This window comes from Nelumbo lutea, chromosome 7 (genome assembly GCF_056320005.1).
Source record: "Nelumbo lutea isolate HS-2025 chromosome 7, American lotus-T2T, whole genome shotgun sequence".
Classification (NCBI taxonomy): Eukaryota; Viridiplantae; Streptophyta; class Magnoliopsida; order Proteales; family Nelumbonaceae; genus Nelumbo; species Nelumbo lutea.
Window position 1 is genome coordinate 23,174,928 of NC_142690.1, and position 15,447 is coordinate 23,190,374.

Below are 15,447 nucleotides of genomic sequence, written 5' to 3' on the forward strand. Positions count from 1 at the left end.
TATACATTTTAGTTTTAGTTTTTTGTTTTTTCACATTTTAGTTATACCATCATTTGCCAATAGTTACTAAGTATGTCCCGATATCCTGAATTTTATATGGACCATTAAATTATAGTTTTTTTACTTTTAAATAACTTATTTACAATCATATAAAACTTGTAACTATCATCATTAATATATTTTTTAGGATTTATTTGAATTTTTTTAACATATTTATGTGTATCTTGTTTTTTCGCCTATATCCATACGTATCCAAAAGTATCCTAATATGTCTCTTAAAATTATCTTTCCGATACACCTTACATTTATGATACTTTAAACCTTGCTTTCATTAAAACCTATAATTAAGATATTAATTCCTATTTTCTCTTGTTAATTCCCATATTTAAGGCATTTATATTTCTCACCATTAAATTCCACTAATTTTGCATAAAATATTTTCTAATTTAATTTATGTGGCTATATATACCATATAATTTTAATACTATAAAAAACTATGTTTTTTAAATCCAACCAAAAAAATGAAACCATTTTCCATTTGGGTAGTAGGTTGGTGGTTCAACCTTCTATGTCAAATCACAAATAAGTCAATCAATAATGTCAAAATTAAATAGAAATATAAGAAAATAGATGTAATGCAAAAAAAAATAAAGAAAAAAATTCTATAAAAATTGGAAGACTCTAATATTATATGTTCATCATATTAAATAATAAATAGAAATCACATAAGTGCCCTACATGTGCTCCACAACCTTGAATCATGTATTGGGCACATCTCCTCATGACAGGTATGACAGATGTTCCCAATGCACGATGAGATGTGCATGTGGGGTGCGCTCTATGGGGCACCAATCTGAACCCCAAAAAATAAGCACATAATGAATAAGAAATATGTTTATTAATAATGGAAATGGAAATTTTCCTTTTGAAGAGATAAGTCAATGATTCAATCATCTAGGTCAATTGGATAAGTTAATCCATGATGCTATAATATAATATAATCTTTAAAATAAATAGAAATACAAAAATTATACAAATTTGGGCATGTCTCTAATATCATATTCATCACAATAAATAAAACTCATTTTTCTTAATGATGGAATGGAATACTTAATTTAAAATTGACTAGAAATAAAACCACATTTATGTGAGCAAACCCATGATATCATAATTAAATAAATAAATTTGAGAATATATAAAATACAAAATTTATAAAAAGCTGTTAGAAAAGTTTGAACACATCTCCATTCTCTCATATTATATATTCATTATATTAAATAAAATGTGTGATAATAATAACAACAACAACAACAACAACGGTTCACATCTGCCCCCCCACAGAGTTGCCCTCCAAATACATCCCGTGTGTTGTGGGTGCGCTGTGTGTCCGCCTACACGCGGATTAAAGAAACTCGTGCAGAGCTAAGGGGGCGGCTGTTAGCTCTGCCCCGTTAACTCCCTCTCGCCGAAAAGGGCATTATCCCCTAGGCTATTCTGTGTTCGTATCCTCTTTCTCTAGAATCTAATCTTAGAGTTGAAACTCAAGTCCTGAACTAGTTGACGAATTCTATATTGTGGTCGTGGCTGATTCCGAGCTTGGACTAGCTTACACGCGGATTAAAGAAACTCGTGCAGAGCTAAGGGGACGACCGTTAGCTCTATCCCGTTAACTCCCTCTTGCCCAAAAGGGCATTATCCCCTAGGCTATTCTGTGTTCGTATCCTCTTTCTCCAGACTCTAATCTTAGAGTTGAAACTCAGATCCTGAACTAGTTGACGAATTCTATATCATGGTCGTGGCTGACTTCGAGCTTGGACTAGTCCTTGGAAACATGGGTGAAGAAGTGGTCTGCCAGAAGTTGTCCTCCCAAATAGAGCATTTCTCTTTGGTCTCCCAAGTAGAGCATTTCTTAGGGAACCCTTTGTATTCGATCAAGGCGCAACTCTGCAATACTGGGATGGCCCACGACATTTTGATCAGATGCAGTGGAGAAGACGAAGGGTTGAAGTATCTGATGCTATCAGTCTATATCAATAAGAGGAAGGTAATTCGAGTGAGGAGGTTGTAGTGGAATTTTGGAGGGAATCAGACCATCTTTGTTGATGGGTTGCTAGCTGATATGATGTGGGATGTTAATGACTGGTTCTTCAATCCAGACTCTGGATATGCTGTTTTCATGTTTAGGACAAGAAGTGGGTTGGATAGCCGGTTGTGGTTGGAGGAGAAGACAACGTAGAAGGACTAAGAGAGAGCTGAGTTTTCTTTGTTGATCTATGCTTGTAAGAGCCCATAAAGAAATTTCTTGTTTCCAATTTCTTTTTTCAATTTTATTTTCTCTGACTCTTTCAATTCTTTTTCTTATAGGAAAGAAAGAAAACAGAAAATACTTGGCGATGACATTCTGGTTTTTGAGTTACAGAAATATGTATTGATAGAACTTGAAATTGGTTGGTTTTGATCATACTTGGAGTTGTTTTTTTTTTTCATCTCTTTCTTTCTTTTTCTCTCTGAACTCCAAGTTTCTAACCCACAAGTTTTTATCTTTTCCCGTTTTCCATGGGAGGAAGTGGACATATCAGTTTGGATTCTCGAAGGAAAGAATTTTATTTAGTGTAACTGTAACAAAACTAACAGCATTGTTAGTCTGGTATGATTGCCATGAGAAGCAAACAACAAGAAAAGGATAAAAGGAGAAGCTGCCCAAACCTCAAAATGAGCTTTTGGGGATCTTGAAAAGATTTCAGTGGTTCCTTTTAGGAGAAAAAAAAAGAACCATAGTCTCTAGTGGTGGTGGTAAACTAGTAATGTCTGATTCACGTTCATGGCCTGCATCGCCAATGGAAGTAGTTAAATTTTTTGTGAAAAATGAGGAAAAAGTTGTAAAGATTGCAGGTGAGAAGCTTTTCAAGGGAACCATCTATACGGAGAAATCAATTGATTTCATTACAATGAAGAAAAACAAAGTCAAAACAAACAAACAAACTCAAAGGGGGCTCCCACTCCGACGGGTTTCAGATCTAAGAACGGTATAAAATGAGAAAAAAAAACAAAAAAAAAATAAGGTAGAAAATGAGAAAAACTTATGGAAGGTCGAGGATACTTACCTCTTATCAGAATGGTCATCGGCGTCAACCGTTGGAACTCGAAGGGGGCAATCTCCAGCGGGTTACTGTAGGTGGAGGTTTCAACTCCGAGATTAGAGTCTGGAGAAAGAGGATATGAACATAGAATAGCCTATGGGATGATGCCCTTTTGGGTGAGAGGGAATTAACAGGGCGGAGCTAACAACCATCCCATTAGCTCTGCACGAGTTTCTTTAATCCGTGTGTAAGTGGACACGCGGCACGCCCACAACGCGTGGGATGTATTTGTGGGACAACTCTATGGGAGGCGGATGCGAACAACAACAACAACAATAATAATAATAATAAATTTCTTAAATTACCCCTACTATTTAGCTAATAGACTAACTATACCCTTACTGTTTAACTATTGTCTTGCACCACCCTTACTGTTTCTAACAATTGACATTTGGGATGTTTGGAACCGTGGCCGTTTTTCAAAAAAAACGGTGCCACGTTGGATCCACATAGACGTTTCAACAAACGCCCCTGTATCTCATTGTTTGGTTTAGCCGATTATTAAAAAATCGGGCATGCCTAAAAAATTGGGACCCCACCGATGCATGAAATGCCAAATTTGGCGTTTTATGCATCGGTGAACCGTTTCCCCCAATGGTTGACTGATGTGTAACTTATGTGGTGCTTACCTGTTAGCACATACATGAAAAAGCAGTGATGAAAATCACCTTACCAAACAACATAGTGTTGCTCACTGCCTACGTGGCAAAAACGTTTTTTTTTTTTTTGTGAAAAATGGGTCTTGGAATAATGGGTGTTTTTTCTTGAAAATCAGTCCCAAAAAGCGCCCACGCTTCCAAACACCATGATTGTTGTTAAGTGTTAATGAAAAAAAACAAAATGTCAAATTTACCCTCTACCATTCTTCAAATTGTCAAAAGAAAACCCAAATCCATCTCCATTTCTATCTTTATCTCTGCCTCCCTTTCCCTTTCCGTCTCTGTCTCGGTCTTCGTTTCTGTCTCTGTCTCAGATTTGAAGGAGAAAATACCTAAACCAGAATCTAAAAGACATATGTTTTGAAGGAAAAACTGAGGGGGATGTTAAATGGCAATATCCTTGGTCACACTTAGGAGCGATAAAAAGCCATCGGTTTCTGGGAAGCATCATTGATTAAATCAGAACCCGAATTGAAACCGAAGTAGCACGCTGAAATCGATGTTTGTGACGAAGACGAGGGCGATGCTTGTGGCATCCAATTTTTCCTCTTAACATTTTCCATTTTCCTCTAACGACCTCAGATGACACATAGAATCAGTCTCGTCTTTGTCGTCTGCCATCTTAGAGCATATAGAACGGACTTGTGAGGCTGCAGATTGGGCAAATTGATGGATGAGTTCAGGGAGGTTGTAGAATCATCAATAGCACTGCTATTCAGATCGGAAGGCTTACAATGCATCAGCCTTCCCGAGCCATGACCAATAGATTTATCAGTTGCCCAAATCCATGGTATTGAACTATTACAAATTCTTGCATTAGTACCAGCAGATCGATGGATTGAATACATTAGTACTGTATTCATTTGGTCGATGAAAACAAGTTCTATTTAACTGGTTTGATACGGGTGCCCACTTTGCTAGGGAGTCAACGAGGTCTCATGTTGAGTTGAGATTCAATCCAATCATTTCCAATTCATCATCAATTGCTGCCTTTTCGATCCAGCCATCTCTTTTCCATAAAACGAACATTAAAAATTTAAGGTCAACCTCTCTCTCTCTTTTCTCTTTCAGTCATCAGGTTTCCGTCCCATGCTAACGAAGGGTTAGGTTTTCTCTCATTTTTCTATTGATGGCGGGATCTAAGGAGAGAGAAGGGGAAACAGAAAGAAAATGAGATCAAATTAGCTCCCCACAAGATTGCCCCTCACAACGTCCCACAACACATTCCGGCCTTGTATTGGGGACATTTCCCGATGATAATATCAGAAATGATGATGTCATCATAGGGAGATGTTTCCAATACACAACAAAGATGTGTTGTGGATGTCATGGGGGGCTGATTTGAACTCAAACCCAGATCTCCTTTCACTTGTATTTTTATTTTTGAGTTAAGAAAAAATAAAATAATCAAATAATAGGGAGTTGGGTTCAATACTCTCTTGAACTTCTTTTTTTTTGAAAGTTAAACAAAATATATATTAAATCATATAAATATGCACAAACTGCTCAACTCTCGGGATCCCATCAGGATAGTCATTGTATGCAAAGTAAGACAAAGAATGAGTTTTATCATGTTGGGACACTTTGTGAGCTGGTATATTGAAAGTTTTGTTTACATTTTTGGAAAGTAACATGGAGGTTTAACAGGGAAATTAAATTCTTGGTTTTTAGCAAAAGCCAGTGGTAGAACTAAGGTATAACTTGTAGATTATCAGAACAAATTCAAATTTGTTTTTGCCTTGATTGTTGTAATTCCAAAAAGACCTGCAAAATAGCAAAGAGTTCTGTTTGATCAATAGCAGAAGGATGAGATGTTGACATCTGATGATTTTTAAACATTGAAGTTTTGCATTTAAAAATCACAATACCGAATGTAAAGGAAGAAACACAAATTTTGCCTACATCAGTAAAAATGATTAGTTCAGTAGTACAATTGATAGACATATTTAAAATATTACTGTGAGAGGGAGAGTGCAACAGATTTTCCAGTGATGAAACTTGTGAGGAATTTTGAAAGATTTTGTTGACTATAGAAAGGATTTGCAAGGGAAGAATCTGTTTATTTCCAAAAATCATTCTATTCCTTGCATGCCAAACATAATAGCAGGCAACTGCAATCCAATTTAAAACTTGGAGAAAAAGTTGATTATCAACAATTTCATTATAAAGATTTATAAAGTTGGTAGTCCAAGATTGTTGAGAAGTAATGATTAAGTTAAGATTCCAAGGATTACAAAATAAAACTGCTCGAGCAAAAGGGCAATAATATGAGCAGTAGTATCTTCAGATTGACCACAAAACATGCCCATCTTATCAGTAGATTTTGAAAAGAGAGAAGCTTTTACTGGAAGAAAGTTATTTAGAACTCGTCATATAAAAAGCTGATACCCAGGAGGAACCATTAATTTCCAAATTTTGGATAAACAGAATTTAAAGTCATTTGAAAGTTGAGGAATAGAAATTTTCTGTTTAATTTTGTATTCCTCCTTACATGTATATATTCCAGAATGATGTTGTGTCCAAATCCAGCATAGATTATTATTGATTGGGAAAATAAGGTCTGTAAAATTTCCATAGCCTCTTCTCTTGTGATGTTTTGATGAATTACAAGAGAATTCCACTAACCTTCAGAAACGAGGGATGACATATTAAGATTTCTCAGGTGAGGGGAAATGGGAAAGGTAATCTAGTGGAATTATTTATTTATTTTTTGAATCCAAGGAAAGTTAGAGATTAGGTAATCAGAATTTTCATTGACTAGATATATTGTTTCAGATGCTAGTTCTCTATTTTTCGGGCAGATAGATTTCCTTCAAATGGAAGCGGTTGAGGGAGTGGTGTAAGGAATTATATTCTCTGGTTTGAGATATTTGGATTTTCAAATTTGTACCCAGATTTTATGTTATTCACTCAAGAATTTCCAGACAATTTTCTTGAGAAGGGCATGATTTACTAGAGTGAGGTTTTTGAAACCTAAACCACCAAATGCTTTTGATAATAACAAAGTATTCTAAAAGCACCACCAGTAACGATGTTTTCAAGATTCTGAGGTATTCCACCAGAAGTTTTTAACTGTTTTGTTCATTTGATGTATAGTTTTCTGGGGGAATTGAATGAGACTCATTGAATGAATATATAGGGCTTGAAGAACTGATTGAATCAAAATCTTTTTACTAGGTTGACTGATAGCAGAAGCTCTCCAATTATTTAATTTAACTTTCATATTATCCAGGATATAGTTAAGTTAGGCATGTCTATTTTGGGACCAAAGAAAAGGAATGCCTAGATATTTAGAGAACTAATTGAGGGAGTCTATATGAAGTTGTCTTTTGATCATGCATTGATGTCAATGATGAATATTTTTACTATAATAGACTCCAAATTTTTCAAAATTTATTAATTGACTAGAGGCATGTTGAAATTTAGGGAGAATTTGATTTTAAATTCGGCTCGGCTCGGCTTGGCTCAAATCTACCCCTAACGGTAAGTTACCCATTGATGAATACTAACAAAACAACCAGTTTTCAAAGGTCTATCAACTAAAGTGGTGACCTTAGCACGAATGAAATTTTGCACAATAGAAATGAACCTAGTGAGTCCTAAATGTTCAAACAAAGAACGACCAACATCTATAGAGAGAGGGTTTCAAAGGGTAAATCGTGAATTTGGACCCAAATCTCAATCTACTATATATTCTAAGAATACTGGGGTCTATTTAGGACCCAAGGTTCCATTAAGATCCACTGACCGTTGAGAGTCCAAGGACTATTATTACGGATTCAAGTATATCCTCTTCAAAATGGAAGTTTAAATGAAAGTAACCTCCATGAAACAGGCTAAAAGTAATTTATCCAAATTAAGGTTCCAGAGATCATAAAGACCCTGAACGACTTCTTCAAATTGATCAATGTCTAGGAAATAAGTGATAGATTAAGGAAATGTTCAAAGCCTCATGAACACTAGGAGGGATCAGAGGTTGAATATTAACAACATCTATATTTCCTGGACCATTACCTTAAAGCATGTTTTGAAAGGCCAAGTTGAGAGCTTCGATATTATCCATGATGAAAGGGAGAAAGAGCACAGGAGCAAACAGGAGGTAGAAAGAAGACAAGAAAAGAAGCAAGAATGGGATAGAGAGGAAGAAAAGAAATAAAGGAACGTTTTAAGAAGAAAAATAAAAGGCAACTAAAACAAGCAACGAAGACCAACTATCTATGAGCAAATAATAACTAAAACGTGCAGCGAAACAAATATCGTAAAGATTTAGAGATACTCCCTGAGCCTTAGTTGTTCCGTAGTTTTTGCATGCCAAGCAAGTGCAATGTGCAACATGTCCAACATGATTGAAGATATCGAATTAAGTCTCTACTCTGAGAGCAAGATTGGTTGAACCTCAAATCATGCCGCCTGAATTAAATTTGTGCCCTATTACATTTGAGGTTTGGTGTCGCCATAATTGGTTGTAATTAACATCTGTCATCCGGTTATCTGCATGAAGCTAGAATGTGGTAAATTCGTTCGGCGAAGGTATGATTGTATGCGACTGCACCAAAGAGAACTCTAAAGTTGCCTCCTTCCACCTGACGATTCTGCTTCTTCACCAAAGAAAATAATTACTTCTTTGATTTCACCAAAGAGAACTCTAAGCTTGTTCTCGACGTCCTGGTTGCATTGTTCAACCTAGTAAGATCCTACGATGTTGAATGGATGTGGCGCGTCCCTGTTTGAACTTTTGATTGGGATTTTCTCTTCGTGGAACTAGCCTCACACCACTTTTAACTGTGCATTGACAACCCTCTGTTGAACCTAGAGCTGCGGTGATATGTGTTGCAATTGTTTGTGCAGCGGCAGCTCTTATCGCTCTCCATTAGATGTGATGCTCAGGTTGTTGGGCTTGGGTGATGGCTATCCTTAGGGAATTTGAAGAAAAGTGTGCAATGCCGATTGGGATGCTCAGACAAGGGGTTGATGCCATAACAGTCAAGATGCATGCCGGTCTTGATGAGGTCGTGTAGTACTCGCCCCAATATAGTGTGGATAGGTCCCTAAAACACGATATATAAGCTTGAGACGAATAAATTTCGTAACGGAGAAATTTTTGGGCAAAATCTCCCCGCACCTAAAACACCACCGCCAACGCCTAGTATTACTTCGAGCTCATGTCCATCCTGAAACATAATGGAAAATACGATTAGACGAAAGAGAAGAATGGAGTTGGGATACTCCCTATCACCGGCTACGGGCTTCAGAGAGGGCAAATTGAAAAGGGCATTTTTTAAATTGTCATGTAAGGCCACAATTGAGCATTAAAAAGTAAGAGAGGTTTTAGGCAATTGTAAAAAATAGCAGGGGTGGCTGTAATAAGTCAATTAACGATAGTTTAAGAAATTTGCCTTAATAATAATAATTATTATTGTAATTTGAAATTTTTATCTACAACCATTTACTAGTCAATAAACATCTAAATGGTTCATTGGTATAGGCATTTCTGTATTTCTAGGTTTGGAGTAAAATGGAGCTAGGAGTGCCAATTTGGACCTGGTTGGTTTCAATGGGCCTAAACCCTAACCCAAGACCATGTAGAAATTCTTCCAGCCAAACAACCCAACTTACAACTCAAAATAAACGAGTTCACTTCCCCATACACGATAGGGATATGCTGTGGGACATTGTAGGGCGACCCCTAGTGGGTAGGGGTGTCAATTGGACTGGATTTGGTCAAATCCAATCCAGCCCAATGTGAGTCCTTTATAAATGGGACTGGGTCCAATCCAATCCAATGAATGTTTTGGACCAATTTGGACCGGTCCAATTCAATGTTTTGACCCGTCCAATCTATTCAAATTCATTTTTATTTAGATTGGTTTCAACCAAAATCCGATTCATTGTTACATATATTCTTATCTTATATCAATGGACCTGATATTGGCTTAAAACCCAATCCAATATAAATTTGTTACGGACAGACCAGGTCCAATCCAATCTAATAAATATTTTGGACTGGATGGATCCAACTCAATATGTCTTGTTGGTCCCACCAATTCATCCAAATTGATTTTGGACTAGACGGGGTCCAATCCAAAACCGGTCCATCCACACCCTTGTGGTGCGGAGATGTGAACTCTAAATAAACCCAACATCTATTTCAATTGATGGGTCGAACAGTTTGACCAACTTGGACAGCAACAGGTCACAAACATCGGTTGAAGTCCAAACCAACTACAAAGATCCTACGTGGACATGTCTCTCATCCATGTCAGCCCCATGTTTCTACTGAACTGGAATTTCATGCGAACAATATCCTTTTTCTTTTCAATTTTCTTCCTTTTTTTGAGAATTTGTTATATCAGTTGCTCAGGCAAAAAGAAAAAGATAATAGCAGGTTCGGTTAGGCCAACTTACCCGGTCGAACCATTCTACTCTCTGTCCGTTATTAAGCAACGAAGAACGAACCATCAACCAAGCAATAGAACTCCCAGTCCCACGGCTCTATCGGCTAACGGCCTAATGCAATGACCTCTCTTGTGCTACCCCAAGATCCGCCGCCCTCTCTTGGATTGCCGAGAACCCAGCGGCCCACCTTCCATTGCGTCGAATTCTGCTCAACCATGGCTCAGCTGAAGCAATTTCACTCTCAAATCATCCGACTCGGCCTTTCGACGGACAATGATGCCATGGGCCGAATAATCAAGTTTTGTGCGATCTCTGAATCAGGGGACTTGAATTACGCCCTGAAAGTGTTCGATAAGCTTCCCCACCCAGATGCCTTCATTTACAATACCATTATTAGAGGTTACTTGGAAGCTCAACTAACAAGAAGTTGCATTTTCTTCTATTTCCGTATGTTACAAGATTCCGTGGCGCCCAACCGGTTCACCTTTCCATCAATCCTCAGAGCTTGCTGCATGGATAATGCGACAGAAGAAGGAAAACAAATTCATGCCCATGTATTGAAATTCGGGTTTTGGGAGGATCTCGTCTCTCAGAACAATCTAATTCATATGTACGCGAATTTTGGGCGTCTGGGAGAAGCACAAAGAGTTTTTGATAAGATTCTTCAACCGGATGCTGTCTCTTGGATAACTTTAATTACCGGCTATTCTCGACTGGGATTTGTTGACCAGGCTTATAAATTTTTCAGCTTGATGCCTGAGAGGAATTCTGTGTCTTGGAATGCCATGATTGCCGCTTACGTTCAAAGCAACCGTTTCCATGAGGCATTTGCTGTGTTTGATAGGATGCGAGCAGAGAAAGTGGAATTGGATAAGTTTGTGGCGGCAAGCATGTTATCGGCTTGCACAGGTCTAGGAGCTCTTGAGCGAGGAGAATGGATACATGGGTATATTGAAAGTAGAGGGATTGAAATGGATTCAAAGCTTGCTACAACAGTCATTGATATGTATTGCAAATGTGGTTTCTTGGAGAAGGCAATCGAAGTCTTCGGTGGATTGTCCCAGAGAGATATTTCTTCATGGAATTGCATGATTGGAGGCCTAGCAATGCATGGGCAAGGAGAGGCTGCAATTCAACTATTTAAGGAAATGGAGAAGGAGGTCGTAGCCCCAGATAACATCACTTTTGTCAATCTTCTTAGTGCATGTGCCCATGCTGGTTTGGTCAAAGAAGGACGCTATTACTTCCGTTACATGACTGAAGTTTATGGTATTGAGCCCAAGATGGAGCATTTTGGGTGCATAGTAGATCTTCTTGGTAGAGCAGGCCTGTTAGAGGAAGCAAGAAATCTTATAGATGAGATGCCTCTGAGTCCTGATGCAGGTGTCTTGGGAGCCCTTCTTGGAGCCTGCAGGATTCACCGAGAAATTGAGCTGGGAGAGAAAATAGGGAAACAAGTTATTGAACTGGAGCCTCATAATAGTGGACGCTATGTGTTGTTAGCTAACCTATATGCAGATGCTGGTAGATGGGATGATGTTGCTACTGTTAGAAGGTTGATGAATGATAGGGGTGTGAAGAAGGTCCCTGGCTTTTCAGTGATTGAAATGGATGGCGTTGTCAATGAGTTCATTGCTGGAGGCAGGGGTCATCCCCAGGCTAAAGAAATCTATGACAAAGTAGATCAGATGCTGGAAAGCATAAGGCCTGCAGGCTACATGCCTGACACTGATGGAGTATTGCATGATATTGAGGAGGAGGAGAAAGAACATCCATTGTACTACCACAGTGAGAAGCTTGCAATTGCCTTTGGTTTGCTGAATACCAAACCTGGAGTAACAATCCGTATCTCAAAAAATTTGCGGGTTTGTAAAGATTGCCACAATGCAACTAAATTCATTTCAAAGGTTTTTAATCGTGAAATAGTTGTGAGGGATAGGAACCGTTTCCATCATTTCAGAAATGGTGAGTGTTCCTGCAATGATTACTGGTGACAATGGGAGTAATCTACGAAGAGAGCTTTTACTCATTTAAGGAAGACAGTGATGCTTAAGGAGTTGCCAAGAGAGAAGCATGCTTTTTTAGAGCAACTGTACCGAACATTTGGTCTAGATTATTTGTATTTGGCATGCAAAAGTGTGGTATACTTGCTCCATTGCGACAGTATAGCATATTATCTAGGTGGAAGATGTACATGGGAGCAGGTTCAATTCCACAAATTTGTAGCCTTGTATTGGAGATTTAATTCTCCTCAACAAGTCGACATTGTATATATCACCAGGCTATAACTGGCATTATAATGACAATTGGATAGAAGAAAGAAAGTAGCACATCAAACAGGTGGTTATTATTAGCATTGTTATTATTCACATCAAGATGATGCTAGTCTTATTTGTGCCAGATTAATGAACTCCGGAAGTTTTATTTTTCATACCATTGCATTTTAGTTTCTTATTTATTTCAATGTTTGTTGAAGGACTTTTTTTTTTAAATCCAAATAATATTTAAACAGTATAACCCAAATAAATGGGTTCTCTAATATGCTAGCTAAATCATCAAAATTACATAGGAAAAATCTATGGTGCTGGAAAGACAATGGTATGGAAAGAGTTTTGACCAATCAAAACCCTCACATGAATTTTGATGAATAACACCTAATGGCTACCACGTGTATGATTCTAGTTGACTGGTCAGACTTTTTTCAAATATCATATCATTTCCATATCATAGTTGACCTCAATTAAATAAGGTATCCTGTACGGGTGCTCCCTCTCTTTAAGTAGGAAGGACAGGTGTTCTTCACCTAGGGGGACAACTACCCCCCTTCCTATTTAAGTTCCAAGGGGAAAGTAGAAGGGGCTCCTTAGTGAAAATTGTGTGATTTGTGTCCACTCATAGAAATTTTTAAGAAAAGACAAGATAAAGAAGAGAATTCATCATCATCATCATCATTAGAAGAGAGAAGTCCTTAGGGGAAGAGAGGGAAGAGTGAAAGAAATCTCACTAACACAAGTAGGTAAGAGGAAAGTCCTCTTTGCAAATACTTCCTATATTTGTCTTCTGATATATATCCTTCTTCCTCTCTCTTTTGTTTTACTACTATGAAAGGAAATAGAGGGAAATAAACCACTACAACTAGGTGGTTGATTATGGTCCCTTTATAAAGAAAAGTTAGGGATTAAACCATCTAGAGTCTTGTTCCCAAGGGTTGATTATGGTTCCCTTCAATTGAAAATGAAGTACAAAAGGATACGGAAAACTGTCTATAATCAAATAATCAATTTGACTAACTACAGTTCCCTTTTCATATATAAAATCCAAAAGATTAAGGCTGTCTATAGTTAGAATTTTGTTTGATTGACTACAAATTATTGTGAAGAAAAAGTGAGAAGGAAATCTTCTTTGTATAAAAAAGTAAAGAAAGAGAGAAATGTATTGTTGTGGATTTTCTCAATTGTATTTCTTTTATTTTCTCATTCTCGTAAACTTAGAATATATAAAAGAAATGCAAATGAAAAGTTCTTTTGTCCTATGCATTCATTTCTCTAAGTCATAATCAAAAGGTGTTCTCTATTTTCTTGTAGAAATGTAATTAAGGGGAATAATCCATATGATTCCCTTAATGGGCCTTACCCAAATGAATAAAATTCAATCTCTGGATCGAGTGAATTATCCTGCATGGGAATTTGTTAAAAACTTTTTCACTCCAACAATGTTAAATGGGGAATTATAAGAACTATGATTACCTCCCATGCACATAGAGGAAATACAAGGTAAGTTGGATTGTGCAAGTATTTTGGTTTGGAGCTCATGTTGGGAAAAAATTTGCGGTTAGTTCCAACCTCATTTGGAGTGGTAAAGTTCAAAGCTCAAGATTTTATTGAGGGCCATGATGGAGGTTCACTTGATTGTTAGGGGTAACAAGAGAAGAAGCACGGCTTTGGGGTCACTGAATGCCTTTTCTTCTTGTGACCATGTTTTCCAACAAGTAGTTCCTCAGTTCAATAGTGGAAGAAGAAGATGGGTAAGGTAGAAGTTATAAGAGACATTGGACTGCATTTATTGGAGACCCATGTCCTCTAATGGTGAAATTTGACCTCCGTTGTCTTTTGTTGTCATTTAGTCTTGGATGTTGTGGTTGATCAATTCAAGAATGGTGGACATAATGCTCATGTCTGGTGGGGTGTTGACACGGAATCTTTAGAGGAGACAAGGGCTGTAATAGTTATTGTCTGGAGTTTCAAGAATTAGGGTTAGAGGTTGACACAATTTCAAGGGATTAAGGGATAGAAGTTTATGGGCCAAGTAAAATTAGGATGTTTTTAGGGGCTCTACTGCTTTTAAGTTGGAAAATAGTAATACAGGCTGAGATAAAGAGATCGGACAAGTTCTGCAAGTTGGAAGATTATGATTTGAAGAATCTCTCACTGGAGTTTTTTTGATAGGATTTTATCCCCCCATCCCCTCCACAAAAGAGAGAGAGAGAGAGAGAGAGGGAAAAAGCTGGTTTGCTTTGAGATTACATGACACATTGTGGGGACCCTTTGAGTATAGGAATGTGGGAACACTGTAGGTAGTAGATTCGCAACACCCATAGTTTCATGGACTTATTAAAATCTAACCTATAGTTTGCATTTTATTAAACACCCCTATAGTTTGCAATTGATTTACTTAATTAATATTTTATTAGATGAAAGTGAAAATAACAATTTTGACCCTAATGCCCATTCAAATAAATTTGATAAAAATAAAATAAAGGGATAATAGCATACAAGGGCAATTTTTGGGCCCTAATATCAGTAAAAGTAATATTTTTAAAAGAATTTTAAAAATAGGGTAACTTTTGAAAAAGAATATCAATAAAGGGTAGAATCACTATTCATCTTCTTCCTCTTGCAATATATTCACCAGTGTTGTTGCCTGTCACCGCCTCTGGCAATGCCTTTGCCTGTCTCTGCCCACCTGTTGCCTGTCACCGCCTCTGGCAATGCCTTTGCCTGTCTCTGCCCACCTCTGCCTCCGCCTTCGGCAACGTTGCCAGAAGTGGGCGGAGGCAGAGACAGCGGTGGCGGCGCTAGTGGTTATTTCCTTGCCTAATGCCGCCACCTCCGCCCACCAGCGCCGCCTTTGCCTTTGCCCACCTCCGGCAATGTTGTTGGAGGCGGAGGCGGAGGTGGGCGAAGATAGACAGAGGCAAAGGTGGCGAGCGGCAGCGCTGGTGAATAGACCGCAAGAGGAAGAAGATGAATAGT

At 37.8% G+C, this 15,447-nt stretch overlaps 2 pseudogenes across 1 annotated transcript; both read left to right on the plus strand.

Moving 5' to 3' along the window:
- Positions 1-760: 760 nt before the first annotated feature.
- LOC148845658 (uncharacterized) lies at positions 761-2,293 on the plus strand (annotated as a pseudogene).
- A 7,956-nt stretch (positions 2,294-10,249) lies between these two features.
- LOC148845659 (pentatricopeptide repeat-containing protein At5g66520 pseudogene) lies at positions 10,250-12,626 on the plus strand (annotated as a pseudogene). The gene has a single exon (XR_016101910.1). The product of XR_016101910.1 is annotated as a pentatricopeptide repeat-containing protein At5g66520 pseudogene (transcript).
- The last annotated feature ends 2,821 nt before the right edge of the window (positions 12,627-15,447 follow it).